This window comes from Oncorhynchus clarkii, chromosome 24, assembly GCF_045791955.1.
Source record: "Oncorhynchus clarkii lewisi isolate Uvic-CL-2024 chromosome 24, UVic_Ocla_1.0, whole genome shotgun sequence".
In the NCBI taxonomy this organism is placed as follows: domain Eukaryota; kingdom Metazoa; phylum Chordata; class Actinopteri; order Salmoniformes; family Salmonidae; genus Oncorhynchus; species Oncorhynchus clarkii.
In genome coordinates this window covers 31,566,514-31,583,768 of record NC_092170.1, presented here as the reverse complement: position 1 = coordinate 31,583,768, position 17,255 = coordinate 31,566,514, and positions in this window count along the sequence as shown.

Genomic DNA, 17,255 nt, shown 5'->3' with positions numbered 1-17,255 from the left:
GTCTGGTTCATCCTTGGGAGCAATTTCCAAACGCCTGAAGGTACCACGTTCATCTGTACAAACAATTGTATGCAAGTATAAACACCATGGGACCATGTAGCCGTCATACCGCTCAGGAAGGAGACGCGTTCGGTCTCCTAGAGATGAACGTGCTTTGGTTCGAAAAGTGCAAATCAATCGCAAAACAACAGCAAAGGACCTTGTGAAGATGCTGGAGGAAACAGGTACAAAAGTATCTACATCCACAGTAAAATGAGTCCTATATCGGCATAACCTGAAAGGCTTCTTAGCAAGGAAGAAGCCACTGCTCCAAAACCGCCATAAAAAAATCCAGACTACGGTTTGCAAGTGCACATGGGGACAAAGAAGGTACTTTTTGGAGAAATGTCCTCTGGTCTGATGAAAGAAAAATAGAACTGTTTGGCCATAATGACCATCGTTAGGTTTGGAGGAAAAAGTGGGACGGTTGCAAGACAAAGAACACCATCCCAACCGTGAAGCACGGGGGTGGCAGCATCATGTTGTGGGGATGCTTTGCTGCAGGAGGGACTAGTGCACATCACAAAATAGATGGCATAATGAGGAAAGAAAATGATGTGGATATGTTGAAGCAACATCTCAAGACATCAGTCAGGAAGTTAAAGCTTGGTGCAAATGGGTCTTCCAAATGGACAATGACCCCAAGCATTCTTCCAAAGTTGTGGCAAAATTGCTTAAGGACAACAAAGTCAAGGTATTGGAGTGGCCATCACAAAGCCAATAGAAAAGTTGTGGGCAGAACTGAAAAAGTGTGTGCGAGCAAAGAGGCCTACACACCTGACTTAGTTACACCAACTTTTTACTAGGATTAAATGTCAGAGATTGTGAAAAACTGAATTTAAATCTATTTGGCTAAGGTGTATGTAAACTTCAGACTTCAACTGTATGTTGTTACCATTAGCTAATATGGTGACAACGATGTAGGCTGTGTGTGGCGTTTAGCGTTTATGAAATGCAGCTGATGTGTTGTGCACTGAAGTCTGACAGAAAAAGGTGAGAGAGTGCGTAGATGCGAGAAGGAATAACACAACAGTCTTGCTGTTATGAAAGTGAACTGTGTTTACGTGCATTCAGGGGTGTATTCATTCTAGCAATTCTGTTGAAAAACGTTTCTTAAACGAAAGCAAACGGGGACAAACATACCTGAATTTGTCCAATAGAAATTCTTGTTTGCAACTGTTGGACTAATGATTACACCCTAGATCAGCTAGATGCAAGAGTGTGCAAGGCGGTATTGAATGTGTCACTGTCTTTCACAGTGATTACTCAAATGTCTCCTGACCTGTAAACTTTTATTCATAGGGTAGGTTGTAGCAACCTCATTAATAAAGGGAACATTTTAGTATCTGTGTGGTAAGTAGCCTAAGTAGCCAAACCTATCCATGATACATTGAGCTGGGTGAATCAATTATGAATGACAGTCATCCAATATTCTGTAATAGAAATAAGGCCATAGTCATAAAAAAAATAAAAATCCTTAAACGGCACCAACTGCCGTGTGTGTGTGTGTGTGTGTGTGTGTGTGTGTGTGTGTGTGTGTGTGTGTGTGTGTGTGTGTGTGTGTGTGTGTGTGTGTGTGTATGTGCATGCGTCCGTGTGTGTAGACGGGAGAAGAGAGGCGGTGGGAAGAGGTGTATGTGTTCCCCATAAATAACTTGACTTTGAAAGGTCAAGCAGAATCCATCAGCGGAGGCTATCAGACAGAATTGTGATGTTTAGATGCACTGTGGCTGTAGGTGACGTCCTACAATATCTGCACTGAAGGAATCTTCAGGAGACTAGGCCTTTCAGTTTCTGTTCCTTCTCAAATAAACAGACAACTGAGATACTATACTGCCTATAATCACCATGGCGACATGGAAAGTGACTCCAACACTGGCACGGACATGCTAGTAAGCCACTGGGAGAATCAGCAGCTGCACCTTCAGTCTGTGTTTGACCTTTCCTGCCAGGATGGGGGGAGTCTTTTAGAGGAGGCTGCCCTGTGTGGCAGGAGCTGATGGAGCGCTGTCTTTAATGAAGTACGCTGGGAATGGGGCCGCAGTCTCTCTCTCCACTTAATTAGACAATTATGCACCCTCCTGGGGGAGCGGGCCATCTGGGGTCACCAGGGAGGGAGCAGGCGCTGGCTGCCATGGTGCCACCCCGCCTGTCACATAGGTAACGAGATTAAATCACAGGTGAGTCCCTCTGGAGAGGGGAAAGGAGGCCCATCTACTCCCTGTCCTATTGGGAGATATTATGAGATCATCCCATTGCTATACAGGTTTAACTGCCTTTGTCTGTCTGGTGGCAGTATAAATGTAATGAGATGGGTATAAAACTAATCTGAAGGTACAATAACACCGGTAGAATTATGTTGTTCTATGGATTTTATTTACCCTTCAGCGACTGACAATAAAGGACATTTCTCCATAGAAGATATCTGATTGGTCAACCTTTGGCCAGATAAACAAAGACTTTTGAGAGGGTGCCATTTGACGAGGAGACAAGACTGCATTCCACCAGTCCTCCATTTTCTCACCAGATAATTGTGATTACAGATTCATTGTCATCTGCGCAGCAACTCACTGCCTTCCTGAAGACAAACAATGTATACGAAAAGCTTCAGTCTGGTTTTAGACCCCATCATAGCACTGAGACTGCTCTTGTGAAGATGGTAAATTACCTTTTAATGGCGTCAGACCGAGGCTCTGCATCTGTTCTCGTGCTCCTAGACCTTAGTGCTGCTTTTGATACCATCGATCGGCAGATTCTTTTCGAGAGATTGGAAACCCAACTTGGTCTACACGGACAAGTTCTGGCCTGGTTTAGATCTTATCTGTCGGAAAGATATCAGTTTGTCTCTGTGGATGTTTTGTCCTCTGACAAATCAATTGTATATTTCGGTGTTCCTCAAGGTTCCGTTTTAGGACCACTATTGTTTTCACTATATATTTTACCTCTTGGTGATTTCATTCGGAAACATAATGTTAACTTTCACTGCAATGCGGATGACACACAGTCGTACATTTTGATGAAACATGGTGAAGCCCCAAAATTGCCCTCGCTGGAAGCCTGTGTTTCAGACATAAGGAAGTGGATGGCTGCAAATGTTCTACATTTAAACTCGGATAAAACAGAGACGCTTGTTCTAGGTCCCAAGAAACAAAGAGATCTTCTGTTGAATCTGACAATTAATCTTGATGGTTGTACAGTCGTCTCAAATAAAACTGTGAAGGACCTTGGCGTTACTCTGGACCCTTTTGACGAACATATCAAGACTGTTTCAAGGACAGATTTTTTCCATCTACGTAACATTTCAAAAATCAGAAACTTTCTGTCCAAAAATGATGCAGAAAAATGTATTCATGCTTTTGTCACTTCTAGGTTAGACTACTGCAATTATTCTGCCCTTGAGTTGCGTTCTCATGCAAAACTAGACAGATAGCTAACAACTAAGTCTTCAATAAAACTCCCAAGGTGTGACTTTTCTTGAATGAATATATTGAAAACGTTTATGTTGTGAAACTGCAAAATACAGAAAATAATATACTTTAGTATTCACTTCAAATCGACCTTGTAGATGAACATTAAACCTTTCAAGTTGAAGTTGCATGAAAATACAAAGCACGTGCCAAGGTACCATGCATCTGGCATGATGCCAAACCATGTAGCTAATTGTTACTCATATGGTAATTGGCTAACTCCTTTCATTACTCTAATAATGTACAACCATCTATGTAGAATAACAAAGCATATTACACTAGAAACAGTAACAAAACTACAGTTTTGTATATTTTACAATTTGTTTGCATGACGCACGAGCAAAGTAATACAGCTAATGACATACATGAAAGGCATTGCAATTTGTGTGAGTAAATGCAACCAACCAACGTTGTTATGTAAGCAACTCTATCAATAACAAGATTATCATCATTAGCTAAATGCTTGAATCGAACTTACAAACAAATATTTTCCAAGGCTGAAGCGTGACAAGAAATAACTACACTGAATGACCTGCACCGTAGCGTTGTTTGTAGCTGCTTCTATGCGTGCAGAACAAATTCTCTACTTCCTGTTTGCGTGGTCTTTCAAAGTACCAGAAAGCTCCACTAGGGGGCGAATAACACCATGGAACACAATGAAAATACATTTTAACCATTGTAATAAAATAATCTGTTACCTTCTAACAGGATGGCAGCACAGCAATGCTCTACTTTCCAGATATCCAGATAAGGCACTAAATAAACTTCAGTTAGTGCTCAACACGGCTGCTAGAATCTTGACGAGAACCAAAAAATTTGATCATATTACTCCAGTGCTAGCTTCCCTACACTGGCTTCCTGTTAAGGCAAGGGCTGATTTCAAGGTTTTACTGCTAAACTACAAAGCATTACATAGGCTTGCTCCTATCTATCTCTCTGATTTGGTCCTGCCGTACATACCTACACGTACGCTATGGTCACAAGACGCAGGCCTCCTTACTGTCCCTAGAATTTCTAAGCAAACAGTTGGAGGCAGGGCTTTCTCCTATAGAGCTCCATTTTTATGGAATGGTCTGCCTACCCATGTGAGAGACACAGACTCGGTCTCAACCTTTAAGTCTTTACTGAAGACTCATCTCTTCAGTAGGTCCTATGATTGAGTGTAGTCTGGCCCAGGAGTGTGAAGGTGAACGGAAAGGCACTGGAGCAACAGCCCTTGCTGTCTCTGCCTGGCCGGTTCCCCTCTCTCCACTGGGATTCTCTGCCTCTAACCCTATTACAGGGGCCGAGTCACTGGCTTACTGATGCTCTTCCATGCCGTCACTTCCATGCCGTCTCTTGAGTGGGTTGAGTCACTGATGTGATCTTCCTGTCTGGGTTGGTGCCCCCCTTTTGGCTGTGCCGTGGCTGAGATCTTTGTGGGCTATACTCAGCCTTGTCTCAGGATGGTAATGGAAACATGACCTGTTCACCGGACGTGCTACTTGTCCCAGACCTGCTGTTTTCAACTCTCTAGAGACAACAGGAGCGGTAAAGATACTCTGAATGATCGGCTATGTAAAGCCAGCTGACTTTTACTCCTGAGGTGCTGACCTGTTGCACCATTGACAAACACTGTGATTATTATTATTTGACCCTGCTGGTCATCTATGAACATTTGAGCATCTTGGCCATGTTCTGTAATAATCTCCACCCGGCACAGCCAGAAGAGGACTGGCCACCCCTGATAGCCTGGTTCCTCTCGAGGTTTCTTCCTAGGTTCTGGCCTTCCTAGGGAGTTTTTCCTAGCCACTGTGCTTCTACACCTGCATTGCTTGCTGTTTGGGGTTTTAGGCTGGGTTTCTGTACAGCACTTTGAGATATCAGCTGATGTAAGAAGGGCTTTATCAATAAATTTGATTTGAAATTTGACTTGATAGACTACACATGCTTGTCTCTGCCCATTTCTCGCTGGTCCCAAAGCAGGGGGCAAATTCTTCCACACTGCATTACTTTGACCTCGTGCCTGGTTTCCCTATGGGTGTGTACAGAACATGTTCACTAAGCAAGCCGAGAAGAACAGTACGTAAGAGATGTGCAATTATACTGAGGCTGGAGGCTGAGACAATACAGGTAGATAACACAGCTGGCATGATTCTCTTCTTAAGAGCAACCATAACTCAAATAGATGAATTGACTGAAATCTAAAGCAACTGATGAAACCAAATTCATTTCAGTGATATATAGAACCTCCCTCTAACCAACATTGTGTGTGTGTCAGAACGATTGGATGCCCTCCATTTCCTTAGTCTGTATTTTCTTTAGCCTTCGTGTGATGTGGTAAGGCAGGAGACTAGGTCCGTGTCCAACACAGATGCAGTGTGTGTCACATAGCCTGATCACAAACAGCTAAGAGTAATGGACAGTGTCCAGCTACAAGGCACAATGTAAAATGCCATTTTTGGACCAGTGATGACACAGTAATGACCACTTAACTTTACATTTGTGAAATTACCCACATCTGAGTGGAGATCATGAAAAAACGTGTATGCCTTCAATATTTCATTTTTTTTGTTACAAGACCAGATTCACAGGTAAGGTCGAAATAAGTCCACCATGAAATCCTGTAGGAGTAGGTGACTGTAGCGATGCGATCCGTCATTCTCTCCCTACCTTTTATGTGGAGATCACTATATTGGCTCTTGTTGGTTATCACTATAATGTATAACAGCCGTTATGGGAATGTGAGTGAAATGTCCTCTTCTCCACACATCACCATGCAGCATCCTCCTAGTGAACCATAAATCATCATCAGACTCCAATCTTTCCTGCACATATTCAAATGCAATCCTGAAAATGAGCAACATGTCCCAGGGATGCGGTTGCCCAGCAGAGAGCTGTGTATAATCTCTCACCACTGTCTGCCTGCCAGTGAGTGGTTATAGCTAGGGAGAGACACACAGGGCCAAGAGCACTGAATCACTCAATCATACTCGTCCCCATGACTGAGGGAGGGACACATCCTGGTATATAGAACCCATCTATCCTTACTCCTCTTCCATTCTTAAGACTGACATCAGGGTGAAATGGGGACAGATCCACTCCAAGACTGAACATACATGTGGGAGAAAACAGGGGAATCCTCAGCATTTGATAGAGTCAGCTGCCGGGAAAGATACATATTTAAATAGATCCATCAGTGGAGCATGATGGGGGCTGTGGAGAGAAAGAGGAGTCTTCAGTAGGCTGCCCTTCTTCTCCACAACACCACAGAGATACAACAATTCAAATCCAATCACATTTTATTGGTCACATACACGTGTTTAGCAGATGTTATTGCAGGTGTAGTGAAATTCACTTGCAGTACTGCTCTCTGACTCACACACTAACATGCTGTTCACAGTTTACAGAGGCCAACCTGGTATAGCTCTCTCTGTTAGCATGCAGGAGAGATAGAGAGGAGAGGTAGAGGGATGGTAGAGGTACTGAATTGCAAACTATATATATTGTCTAAAACTACATGTTTGTAAGTTCAATACAGTTGCACTTCCTTCTGTATAAGGGGGAAAGGTAGCCCAGTGGTTAAAAGCATTGGGCCAGTAACCGAAAGGTCTCTGGTTTGAATCCCTGAGCCGACTAGGTGAAAATTCTGTTGATGTGCCCTTGAGCAAGGCACTTAACCCTCATTGCTCCTGTAAGTCGCTCTGGAGAAGAGCTTCTGCTAAATGACTTTAATGTCAAATAATGGTTAAGACACTATTGTGCAGCTACAGTATACTCTCTTACCTCAGTTAGCTCAGGGGGTAATGTAAACATCCCAAACAACCTCAGCTGCTTTGGAGCAGAACATCTGGACAGAAACCCTTTAATAAAACAAAGCTGAAAGCTCCTTTTCGCACAAAAGCCTCATCCATGAACGGTCCGTAAACAAATATACCATGAAACTCATATAATGAATGATGCCTCTCTCTCTCTCTGATCCTGTCGAGTACGGAGTTAAACACAGCCCTGAGAGAAATGTGTCATGTCTGCAGACATAAAGGCAGAGGTTTTTTTGTGGGCAGATGGTTGAAATAAACAAACACAACAGGGAGAGAACCTCGTCCCGCGTCCCTACAGAGAGCTTTCTAATCCCGGTGTCTGGGAGCACCCCTGTGCTATGTGTTTTACATATAAAAGCCCCACAGACAAACCACCACTGGTCCCATTGATAGGGAGGGCTGCAGGGCAAAATAATTCATGTTGATCCTAATTCAGTCAAATGGGCCCAACCAAACATGTATTTAAATACACACACCACAGGAGGCTGGTGAGGGAAAGACGGCTCATAATCATTTCTGGAATGGAACGGCATCAAGCACATGGATGTGTTGGACACCATTCCATTTATTCCCTTCCATCCATTACTATGAGCCGTCCTTCCTAAATAAGGTGCCTGTGGCACACACACGCACACACACACGCACTCACACACAGACACATTCACAGACACACTCACACCCACACACACACACACCCACACACAGACAGACACACTGAGCAGTCGCCCATTGATTAACAATCTAAATCTAAATCTTTTCACTGCACAACACCCTTTGTGGCATATAAGTTACTGCATTCATGAATATCAATTAGGGAAGGATATGAAAAAAATCACTAATTTGTTTATCGCATCTCTCAATGCTGCAGCACAATATCCTGGGCATTCACATTAATTCATGAGGGGCTGAATTTAATCCAGTTTGAGCAAAACACCATATGCCAATCAGTGAACACGTACCCTGGGCAGACGGGCCTGGGAGCCCACCTCCACAGTGGGATATGTATTTGAAATGCATTTCTTCTGCTCACGGCTCAAGGTCGTGGTTCTCTCTGTCCTCTGTATTGGTGCTGCACACTCTGTTCTGCTCTGTCTGTCCTCAGTATTGGTGCTGCACACTGTTCTGTTCCTGTCTGGCCTCGTTATTAGTGCTGCACACTGTTCTGTTCCTGTCTGGCCTCGGTATTGTGCACACTGTTCTGTTCCTCTCTGGCCTCGCTATTAGTGCTGCACACTCTTCTGTTACTGTCTGGCCTCGGTATTGGTGCTGCACACTGTTCTGTTCCTGTCTGGCCTCCCTATTAGTGCTGCACACTCTTCTGTTACTGTCTGGCCTCGGTATTGGTGCTGCGTACTGTTCTGTTACTGTCTTGCCTTGGTATTGGTGCTGCACACTGTTCTGTTCCTGTCTGGCCTCGGTATTGGTGCTGCACACTGTTCTGTTCCTGTCTGGCCTCGGTATTAGTGCTGCACACTGTTCTGTTACTGTCTGGCCTCGGTATTGGTGCTGCACACTGTTCTGTTACTGTCTTGCCTTGGTATTGGTGCTGCACACTGTTCTGTTCCTGCCTGGCCTCGGTATTGGTGCTGCACACTGTTCTGTTCCTGTCTGGCCTCTGTAATATTGCTGCACACTGTTCTGTTCCTGTCTGGGCTTGGTATTGGTGCTGCACACAGTGGTCTCAGACAGGGCCTTGCTGTCTCAGCTTTCTGTCTCCAAGTCTGCATACGCTGCCCTTGCCCTCACGACCTCCCAGAGCTCAGCCTGTCAACACACACACCTCAGTGACCCAACACTCTGCAGCATTGGGGAATGGAGGGAGAGAGAGGAGGAATAAAAAAAGAAAGGATAAGGAGAAAGGAGGCGGTAGAGAGAGAGATTGAAAGGTCTGCTCCTCTCATTTTCTCCATATACATCAGCTCAGAGGGCAGCCGGCCTCCCATCCCTTTCCATTCACTTCTTCACCATTGGCTGCAGGTGAAAGGAAAAAGGCAATTTCCCCTCAGCCACCTGAACACGCTGCTCCATTCCCCATTGATAAAGTGTACTTTTAAAAGGTGTGGAAGCTAGGGCATTCATCACCAAGGACTCTGGGCTCGTCTGCCTCTCCCCTCTCTGCAGACCAGTACAAGCTGGGAGATGCAAGCACCTCTGATGAATGGTTTTCTCCTTGTGCAGCTAAAGTGTGTGTGGCAGGGCTACTGTACGTCAGAAAGAGCCAGTGTTGGGCACAGTGCCCACCTAATTTGCTTACTGAGCACCGGGCAGTGTGCCCACCACCCACGGAAGACACAGAGCAGACTGTCTCAGCCTGTCTGACTTTTATCTCCGAGATCCTCCATGCTGGGAATGTTAATGAAGACACCAGGGGTCTGTTCTAAGTCCAACCCACTCCCACTCCCACTCTCTCTCTCAGAAGTTTAGCCAGAGATGCTGAGGTAAGAGATGGAGTGTGGGAGTCATAGGATGTGAAAGAACGAAAACAAAGTAAGCTGAGGTGTTAGGGTAGTCGTCGATCCAGAAGTGGATGCCTGGATTTAGAATGAAAGGCCAAACTAGCGTAGCTTCATTATTGTATCAATAATACCTAGAAGCTGGAACAGGAATAACTACATGATCCCCGTCAAGGTAGTAATACCAAGCCTGCCAACATGCACAGACAAAATATGCATGCTCACACACACGTACACACATTTATTTCTCTCTCTCTCCCTCTACTTCTCTCACACACATATTTCCTCTTTCAAACAACACTTCCACTTTAGAGAGATGGAGAGTAGAGAAGGGTCTGGAAGTACAGATGGATGATTATTCAGGTCCTCTCTCTTCTTCCCATTGATCCCATCAGAGGAGTTATAAATATTCATACCAGGGCTTTGTTTTAGAACCCTGTGTGAAGATCAGACAGCAGAACGATAGAAATATCTGGACATGTATTTTCTGTTGGAGAACCTGCAGAGGATCACTGGGGGAGGGGAGCATTGAGGGGGCCCATCCCCAGCCCCCCGTCTCAGGCTCAGTGTGTTAGAGTGAAGGACACCTCAAGGAGACCAGATTCAAATGAGTCACTCACTGGGCTAGCAGACAGACGTGTAGTGAATGTACCCCCGCATCACACCATGCACCAAACAACACAAGCTTACGCAAACATTACACATAGGTGAGTGCACACACAGTACACACTGTATGAATACACACTTGTACCAAAACAAACACACAGATAAGCAAACATTTGCTCTCTGAACCTTGCACAATAACAAAAAGGGAGAAAAAGGAGAGACAAATCAGCACTCAAATTAAAATTGCAATTCTTAGAATAATTGCAATGTGGGTAATAAACCTACATGCACCTTGAGACCAAACTCAATAAGAAGCTAAACACAGCGAGCTGGAAGAGGTCAGAGGTGAGTCCCAGTGGACCTAACCTCCCATTCATCCTGGTGTCATTTAGTCCACAAGCGGTAAAGTGTGTGGCCTCCATTTTCTCCTCATGACCCGGCAAATAAAGTCCTGGGTCAAGGTCTGAGGGTGAGGAGCCCTCGGGTCGGCTAAATGATTGAATTCAGCATCTCGCCAGAGATCACACACTAACCACCCTGCCTAGGGTGGAGCCTCTTCACACCACTGAACCAGACCATAATGATAGAGGGTCTGGCCCACTGAGGTTAGGGACAACCAAAGAGAATAGCCTACTAAGACAAAGGCTTTCCAAAGCAGCCATTCTATCAAAACACACATGATTTACTGCAGGTGTTTCCTCAACCCCTTCTACACTCTAAGAAATAAGGGTGCCAAACGGGTTGTTCGGCTGTCCCAATAGGCTAACCCTTTTCGATTCCAGGTAGAACCCTTTTTGGTTCCCTTTTGGATTCCAAGAGTTAAACCTGGAACCAAAAAGTTGTTCTTCAAAGGATTCTCAAATGGAGACAGCCGAAGGATCCATTTAGGTTCTAGATAGCACCTTTTTCCAAGAGTGTAGAAACAATAAGTATGACATGGGGGTGGTTTCTAGAATGGAACAGATCGATGATACAGTAGGGTCTGTGGGATGTTATGCTTGCTCAGCTGTAGAGCATGACTGTTAGGAGTCACATCCACAGGAGCACAGAACCTGTCTGTATGATGTATAGGGGTAGTGAGGGGGGACAGGCGATAGGGAGAGGAGAACAGCTCACAGGAAGGCAATGCTACAGTCAGACAACCCCCCCCACCCTCTGGTAGCCTTCTCTGACTTCGACTCTCTGACTGAATGACACACTGCAGTGCTCCACATCCCTGTGGATATCTGGCCAATGCAAGGTGTGGCTGAGGGTACTAAAATAGACAAATGTACTGTATGTGTTGTCTGTAAGCTTGTTGTAACATTCAGCAGTAATTGTACAGTGACACCATGATTTAGAAATATGCATCAGTCATCATAAATCTGTCATTATAAAGTGCACCTCCTTTGATTTTAAACATGCAATTACTGAATGAAATATGTATAAGAGATTGATGATATTGTAAGAGAAAATCATCACATTTCACATTTAAAGAGCAAGAGAATAGAACTCCTAAACAGGAATGCATATGGCCTCCCCTCTACTCCACTGTACAGACTGGCAGGTCACGACAAACTGTGATGATTGGCAGAAGGAGATTGACTATGTGGCGATGCATATACACTCCACTGCTCTGACTATATGAGAGGGCTTTTTGGCTGGCTCTGGCTTAAAGGATCAACCCCATTGGGAGAGCCAGGCAGGGTGTGCCACTTGAGAACCCCCAGATAGACCTAAAAACAAGGTTCCCCGCTCCACATCCAGCCCAGGAGTGGGCCAGGCCAACCATGGCAGCTTGTGACAGTGCCGCGCGGAGCAGAGTGTCACCCATGTCATGCTCCGATGGCTCAATTTAAATGGAAATTGGATGAACTGTTGGAAGTGATCCAGCCATCCAGAACAATTAACCCATATTACTGGCAGAGCCAGTTCTATTTAACACTGGAGGAAACACAATAGCCTGCAGTGCAGAGATTATCTTATTTTCTACTGTCTGCTACAGGATGCAAAACGCATGCTAACTTTGTTTCTACATACTCTAAACCTCTCTTTTCAAATTATTTCATCATTTAGTCCATGTATTGCTACATACCCAACAATATGTATACATGCAGGTACTATTTGTAATGGACTATGCAATAGATGTACACATTCAATGATCCACTTTGAACCAGACCCAGTACACACATAAACAAACTTGGTATATTAAGTACACATATATATATGTGCTTCTACACCTGCAGGTGCTTCTACACCTGCATTGCTTGCTGTTTGGGGGTTTAGGCTGGGTTTCTGTACAGCACTTTGAGATATCAGCTGATGTACGAAGGGCTATATAAATACATTTGATTTGATTTTGATTTGATTTGCTATATATCAAGCTCCATCTCGATTTCAGAATCGATAGACATGGTGTAATACGCTCGACAGGCAGCAATTCAGAGAGAAGCCTAATATCACAGAGGTTACAGTGGAGGGCACCCAGACAGACACTGGTCATGTTTTAGAGATGGGAGGAATGAAACATGACATGGAGTCTCACATCAACTCTCTCCATAACAAGAAAATAACTGATAGTTGGTGGCTTGGTGCTCAACCTCTGAACAAAGGAGGCATTTCAAGAACCAAAGACATAAGGGGCCAAATAAAAACAGGATGGACATTGTTCCATCAAAATTGAGTTCGGTGACATTTGTAAAGATCTACAGTAAACATTAAAGATACAAGCACCAACCAAAACAGACACTACACTGTAACTTGCATAAACCACAAACTTGCCAGAAATTAAAGATTGGGGAACTTGGTTAGTGCACTAATAGTGTATTCTTTATAGGAAAACTATAAGGGTTTAACATAAGCAACAAAATAATGATTAAATAATCAACAAATGAATAATTCCTGTCAGAGCCAACAGTCCAAAGAGAAAATCCAGGGTAGAAATGAAAGGCTTAGACCTACAAGAACCTCTGGTTTGAGTCCTTACATCCAAATCCAAGGAAGTGTATTGTTTATAATCCAAGGAATTATATACAATCCAATGATGGCTCTGAACTATTCAATGTCACATTTTTACAGAGTTAGTTAGAGTACTCATCATGGATATAACCAATTTTTGCATGGACATTGCCATTGAAGGCTTCCACCATTTTAAAGTAGTCAACTGGGTGGCTTGTTTGCCATCAGCCAATCGCTGTTCTCAATAAGTTCAAAGCAAGCGAATGCACTGATCTCATTGGTCCCCGTTTCTAAAGTATTAGGTTTCACACTTCTGAACGCAGCATACTGTTAAGGCCCACTGCTTATTACTTCACAAACAATGTTCACTGACCAAGTACATACATTAGCATACTATTTTCATAGTCTCATCATTATATTCATTTTGGGGAATATTTTCTGTTTATGCTTTCATGGTAACACTATCACACACACCCCAATACATAATCTATATTATTTCTGAAAGAGAATCAACACTGTGCTCACAGTATGTTTAGTCAAAATTTTCAAATCAGAGCAGGACTGGATCAGCAGGGAGGAGATTGTCATTCTGTGGTGTGGACGAGGGAGAAGAAGGGAGGATAGTGGGAGAGAGTGAGAAAGGGAAACGGGAAGAGAGGGTCAGAGAGTCTGTCTGCAGTGGACTCTGTGTAGACCTGTGGGCCTTGTGAACCCAGTCAGGTAATGGGTAAATTCTGTCCGCTGCACAGCTTATAAATCACAGTGCTGGCAGTATTTATCTCTGTCTCAGACATCCTTACTGGGACATGAGGACAGGTGGTGAAATGAGAATCAACAGCCTGGGCCCCCTCCTCTCCAACTTCCCATCAGGTCATTTCATATCCATCTGCTACGCCTGACTCTGTATTCCAAAGCCCTTCCTCAGGTAAATGTAATGTATTTGGTTTAAACCCAAATAGACCCGGGCTAATGCAGTCTCTGTTGGTGCATTTACATGGAAAGACTTGATTTAAAGGTTTTAGTGGATCTTTAGAAAAGTCCCCGCCATGCTCCGACCGCAGCCACACGTTCTGCCCGCAGCCACACGCTCCGTCCTCAGCCACACTCCATCCGCAGCTACTCGCTCCGTTCGCAGCCACGCGCTCCACCCACTCCGTCCTCAGCCACACTCCATCCAATCCATCCGCAGCCACACGCTCAGTCCGCAGCCACACGCTCCGTCCGCGCTCCGTCCGCAGCCACGCCTTCCATCCGCTCCGTCCGCAGCCACGCGCTCCGTCCGCAGCCACACGCTCCGTCCGCAGCCACACACTCCATCCGCAGCCACACTAAGGGGCACTCGTCATCAGTTCTAATCCATAGCCACTGTTTTGACTCAGACTTTGCATAGGCCTTATCCTCATTCCCAAACATCACAGATGTTCCTTTCTGCCCATGGCAGGTCTTTACTTGAACAGACCGCTGCTATGTTCAGTCCCCCAGATCAAAAAAGATTACATGCAAGACTGCTTTACTAACACAAAGACCCGATCACAGTAGTGCTTGTCAAAATGGTGGTAGTTTGGCTGTGCTAAGACATTGAAATGGAGCAGCATTGGTCTGGTCCTGGGCTGAGGAAGGATGGAGAAAATAGGGAAAGGTGGAAATATAATAAACAATTTCAAGCTTCATTGTCATTCTCCTGTCATTCCTCTCCCCGGAGACAGCCAGTGAGCCACCCAGGATTATAATCATGCCTGTTGTCAGATTGGTACCCCAAGCGAGATTGAGTTGATTGCTTGAACAAATTTGCAAAGTAATGATGCAATTTGCTGCTGTGTGCCACGAGAGGATTGGGGTCTATGAAACTAGGAGTATCTCTGGAGCAAGATACACCAGAGAATGGGATTGAGAAGTCATCTCTTTCTCAAAGAGCCTCATGTTTTACTAGATTAATCTCACTCTTAATGAGTACACCTGTAAACCAATCAACAAGTTAATTTAGGCATGAGCTGAGCTTCACTAGGACTGGAAAGAGATGTGAGGAATCCTGATTTAAATGAAGTATGTGATCTGCAGTTCGTCAGTTCTTTGAGCTCACAGACAAGGGATGTTCCCAGGATCCTGTTGTATTTAGAAACATTTCAGATACCGTTTTGAGAGTGTTTCCTTCAAACTAATTAGATGTGTAATTTCTATGAACTATAATCCCTGACCATAACAGACTGACAGTGCTCTCGGAACAGGTTTGATATGGGAATAGGAATTGGTCTGTCATCTTAGTTTAACGATGGAACATTCCAGGGACACAGTGGAGCACTAAAGAAAAATGAACCACCACTCACTCATGAACATAAATTCCTGTTCTCTAAAGTAATTACTCTGCAATAGACTTGGACCCATTTTAATACAGAAGAGGGGCAGGAGGGGAGAACCAAGGTGAGGAAGAGAAGAATATATTAGTCTGGAAACAAAAGGGCAATGTCTGTTGTGAAAGACTTGCGACAGGTTCAGAGGCTGTGTGCGCATACTGGTAGTGGAAAGTAAATGACTATTCATGCATTCTACAGTCGCTGTCGTTCACAGCTCATATATATAGGCTGTCTGAGGCAATACAAGCTGGGTTTTAAGGTAAGTGGCATAGATATCTACATCAGAGGGCACATGTCAATTTGTGGTGTGTTTTTCAAAATGCATCTTGATTTTCTTCCCTGTCTCCACCCTTTTCCTCTGACAAAGGATTCAAGGATACATTCAATAAGGAGAATTACAGTGCATGCTGGGGAGATATTTTACGTGTCCAGAAAGCATATGCTGTCATTTTGATTAATTCATGTCCATAATGAACACTCTGTGATTGAAGAAAACATTCAGCCTCCCTATTACCGACAACAAATTAAAGTCAGCTTCCTGCAAAGCAGAAGAAAACCAAGGGGGATGTTGATAGTAGGGAAATAATATCTCTACTTAATGGTATGTCACACCCACTAAAGTGAATACCAGAGAGGGTTCAGGAATATGCCCTTTGAACCTTTCACTCAATGCACATGGGACAGGAACAAAAGACTAAAACCACCAGAAGAACCTTCCACTAATAGAACCAGACACATGCATTTGCATATATTCCCCACAAACATCCCCAAAATCAAACTGAATCAATCAACCATTTTCAGTCACATTGCATTTTATGTGCTCTGAATATTTGTGACAAAAAAAAAATTCAACCAATGTTATGGGACACATGAGAAAGGAAACGTTGACATAAACCCATCAGCCCTGAAGAGAACATTTGATAGAAACTCTGCCATTATATGTAGCCTACATTTATCTTGATTATGTATAGCGCTACCTCAAAATACTAAAAAGCTTTTGACACATAGAACGTCATAAGATAGAAATAACATTTTCATTTTGTCATGAAAGGGTAGAAATGTAAACAAAACATCTGAAAGCCAACATCAATACGCCCACATGATGAATTCCTACAACGCAACAGCTTCTTATCCCTTTTTCCCATCTCTCTCACTGCCTGGCGCAGTCCATCCTTTGTTACCTTCCCTCTCTTTCTCTCTCCCTCCTGACTCTGTGAAGTTGATCCACCTCTGTGTTGTGCAAATTCCTCTCCTGTGGTTGTGATTGATTCACTGTGACCTGACTGACACTCAGAGCCCAACAGCGTCTTTCCTGACTACCACAAACTCAAAAAAAGAGGAAAAACAAAAGTAACCTTCTTAATAAACGCACATTTCCACCGGAAAGCTTCTCAGGGATTTGAGAATCCTCATTCAGTGAAGTGGATCTATTCACACCATGAGAACCAAGAGGAGGATGTATCCTACAGGGACTTCAATCATCTCTGTCAGACCTTGATACCAGGTTTAAGATGAAGCTGCTGTTCACTTCCTTTATTCACAATGTTCTACTGTAGATGTGTGATTAAAATGCCCAGCAGTGAAGATATGAGCCCACTCCAC